The sequence below is a fragment of the Dama dama genome, chromosome 2 (genome assembly GCF_033118175.1).
Source record: "Dama dama isolate Ldn47 chromosome 2, ASM3311817v1, whole genome shotgun sequence".
NCBI lineage: Eukaryota > Metazoa > Chordata > Mammalia > Artiodactyla > Cervidae > Dama > Dama dama.
The window spans coordinates 35,088,094-35,092,150 of NC_083682.1; the positions used below are offsets into that span (position 1 = coordinate 35,088,094).

Genomic DNA, 4,057 nt, shown 5'->3' on the forward strand with positions numbered 1-4,057 from the left:
GTAGTAACGGAGTTCGGCCAAGATCACATAGCAGAATCATCACTTACTTCACGCACTCTGGCTGTGAACCCCTGGTTCAAAACTCAATCCAGGTTGCTGTTTGTGCGTATTTTACTGGAGGCTAACCCTAGCCAACACGCTCACCAGCGGGCAGCCTTCCCAACTGCTCTCGGTATCATCGTGAAAACTGCCCTTCCATAAAGATAACTTAAGCTAAATGAAACAGTGTATACTCAAAAAACGTGTGTGTGTGCTATGTAAAAAAAGAGATAACTTAGGCAAATAAAATACACATGGAAGAAAAGGCTTCCCACCTGATCTCAGATGACTAGAAATACACAGCCGGTAGCCATTTGAGGTTATACTCTCCCAGAACAACATCCGTGCCTGTGTGTGTGTGTGTGATGAGTCACTTCAGTCATGTTCAACTCTTTTGCAACCCTATGGACAGTAGCCCACCAGGCTCCTCTGTCCACGGGCTTCTTCAGGCAAGAATACTGGAGTGGGTTGCCATGCCCTCCTCCAGGGGATCTTTCTAAGCCAGAGATCAAACCTGCATCTCGTCTATCTCCTGCATTGGCAGGTGAGTTCTTTACCACTCGTGCCACCTGGGAAGCCCAGAACAACCTCTACTGACACCAAAAATTACTGAAATATAGATCACTTCTTTTCTCCTCAGCTCCGTGCGTGTACATGTATGCACAAAGGTTACCTTGTGCTCACACAGACGTGTAGGCATTCATTTACCAAAACAAAACTGTGCAAGTGGCAATCTTTTCAGGTCTGATATGAAATTTATTGGTCACGTTTCTTATCCATAAAAAAGAGAACACATCCTATGATTATATATCATGAGTCTATATCAGTTAAAGAAATAGCAAGAAGACCTTCAATCAGAATGTACACTGGAGAGGTGCATTTTAGTATCAAGGAGGCATTATTATTAAGCTCTAGAGTTTGGCAGTGTCAGTTCTTTCACTAAAGAACTCTTTTGCTCAGCTGTTGCTGAGTTGAGGATCTTCTAATCACAAAGACTTCTAAGATAGTCACTGAGGGCTTATTTTTCTTAAACTTTTCCTAAGGGGAAAGAAAATGAACTCCCGTTGACCCTTTTAATCACTTGGGTCAAATCAGAACTATTGTCAAAGTGGCTTCGAGTCTTCATTATTTTTAAAATGTATGCCAGAGAAGAAACTTTAAGCTTCCAATAATCAGACCTTGTTATAGATTTTCGCTAGCAAATGTTCACCCAGAAAGAATGATTGGAGAGCTTTCTTTGTAAAGTGTGCCATTGAGGATCATGATATAGTATTCAATGGTGGGATTTAACTGCCCTCTTAAATACATCATATGCTTTAACTCTTGGTTGTGATAAAATTGAAACAAACCTCCTTTTTTATCTGATTTCAGAAGGCAGAGTTCATTATTTCCCTGGCCTGCTTGCTCTAGGAATTTCACTTGAGAGTATTTCTTGAGCTGGTAAAATTCACTTATTCATCCATCCATTCATTCATTCATTCAATCATAAGAACCAGTTAGGAATCATACATATAGTTGCTTAGTCCATAAATTAAAAATTAGAAAAAAGGAGAATTTTAGAAAGTTGAAAAGGGGATTTGGCTCAGAGACAGAATGTGAGTTGCAATGACTTCCTATTAAGCACATTCATTCTGTTCTTCACAAGAATAGAAAAACCACAATATAGCTACTTTTGGTATCAAGATATCAAGATAGCTACTATTACATAAAACCTCTATTGACATGTAAAAATGTTCAAATGAAGCTTCTACTTTCCTTTCAAACTGTGTGTGTGTGTCTGTTTATACGAATGTGCACTTGGTTTCCAAGCACTAACAGGAATGTGACTGCTTTCATTACTCAAAGCACTAAACAGAGTACTTCAAATGAAATAAACACTTGAAGAAGGAGTGGGGGGGGGGGGAATCTCTGTATTAAAGAAGATACTATCTGCTGCAGGGCAGGCGACAGTGACTGCAATAAATATTTTCTACCTTGGCATCTCTCCCTGTCTTTCTTCTTTCCATCTACTTCTTCTACCCATCTTTATTGCCATTTCTTTCTTTGGACTTGGTTTATGTTCTGGATGTGGTTAAGTAGGTAAGTGTTAGTGGCTCAGTCGTGCCTGACTCTGCAACACCATGGACTGCAGCACACCAGGCTCCTCTGTCCATGAGATTTTCCAGGCAAGGATACTGGAGTGGGTTGCCATTTCCTTCTCCAGGGGATCTTCCCGACCCAGGGATGGGACCCGGGTCTCCTGCACTGCAGGAGGACTCTTTACTGACTGAGCTACAAGGCTAAAGAGACAAAAAAAGGAAAAAATAAAAAAATAAAAAACCTCTTCTCTAATCCCTGAAAGGAGATGCACATAAGCCCCTGGTTTCTCTGGCCTGTCCCCAAACTCTTCAGGAGCTCTCCCATCATGCTTTTGAATGGAATGAGTCTGGTGAGAAAAAAAATAATGTAAAGTCTTAATCATCTGACTGGTTTATTCAACTCACAACCAAGTCCTGTGCTAGAAACTGAAGGCCCCGGAATTAGATGTGGTTCCAGTACTCATGAAACTCACAGCCTGAAGAAGGTTACAGATATAAAAATGACAACAGATGTTTTAAGAGTCGTCATTATGTGCTAAACTCTAAGCACTATGAAGTGTTAGTCGTTCAGTCGTGTCTGACTCTTTGCAACCCCATGGACTGGGGCTCCTCTGTCCATGGGATTCTCCAGGCAAGGAGACTGGAGTGTGTTGCCGTTTCCTTCACCATGGGATCTTCCCGACTCAGGGATCAAACCCAGGTCTCCTGCATTGCAAGCAGACTCTTTACCATCTGAGTCACTAAGAAAGCTCATTAAAAACATGGAATGAGTCACGAATTTGCGTGTCATTCTTAGCAGGTGCCAAGCTAATCTTCCCTGTGTCCTTTCAGTGTTAGTATATGTGTTGCCAAAGTGATATAAGCACTTTTCATACTTTAAAATCATTTACCCTTAATGTCAGTCCAAAGAGTTAGTGATACTACCATCCTCATGATACAGGAGAAAAGTAAGAGAGACAAGAGGTGCGTGGAGTTCAAATCACTGAAGTAACTCCAAAGGCCACAAGGTTAGTAAGGGAGGCAGCTATGATGTAAACCAAGGGTCTCTGGCCCCAAGCTAGAGTGTCATATTGCCTGTTTGTATGTTGGCAGAAAACTTGGATAATTGTGCAGGTCAATATAGCTTCCTCTTTCAGGTAGATGCTTATAATTCAGCTTAACACATTGCTGTTGAATAAGCATCTTGTGTAAAAACACCAACAGTGAATTTTTGTTTGTTTTGGGAAAAGTGAAAATACTAGTAAAGTGAAACCTAAACATATAATCGAAGGTGGGACCTGGTATATACAAAAGGGACTTCGATACTGAAACAAATAATGTGCTTTATAAGCAAAATTGACTTTCCAGTAGCCAATTTTACTTTTCTTTTCCCTCAGATTTAGAGCATTGCTTCTAGTAAGATAGATTGAGGCTCCAGTTTTATAAAATGGGAAATGGAGAAAAGATGCAAATTTTCTCATTACTAATACCTGAGGCCTGGCATGGTTATAATTCCACTGGGCATGGAGTTAGGTGCTTTGGGTGCAAATTTTGAGCCAAGCCACTTAATATCCTTAAACCTCCATTTTATCATCTGTGAAATGAAAAGAAGATAGCAATACTTACCTACCAACTTACCTATAAAACTATTATAAATAGCAGGATGAGTTAATGTAAATAAAAGCAACAATGAAAACAACTTTCATAAACTAGTGCATGATCCATAGGGCTGGTGTTCAGTTCAGTTCAGTTCCGTCACTCGTTCGTGTCTGACTCTTTGCGACCCCATGGACTGCAGCATGCCAGGCCTCCCTGTCCATCACCAACTTCTGGAGTTTACTCAAACTCATAGGGATGGTGTTATATATATGATAAACTCCTTAAGACTACTGACTAAGATTCATATGATGACCCAGCACAACACTTAATGCTTTTAAGACATTTAGTAAATATGAGATTAA

At 40.3% G+C, this 4,057-nt stretch overlaps 1 non-coding gene across 1 annotated transcript; it reads right to left on the reverse strand.

Moving 5' to 3' along the window:
* Positions 1-2,872: 2,872 nt before the first annotated feature.
* Positions 2,873-2,983, reverse strand: LOC133041141 (U6 spliceosomal RNA). Its single transcript, XR_009689171.1, has one exon. It is a non-coding gene; the product is annotated as a U6 spliceosomal RNA (small nuclear RNA).
* Positions 2,984-4,057: the final 1,074 nt, after the last annotated feature.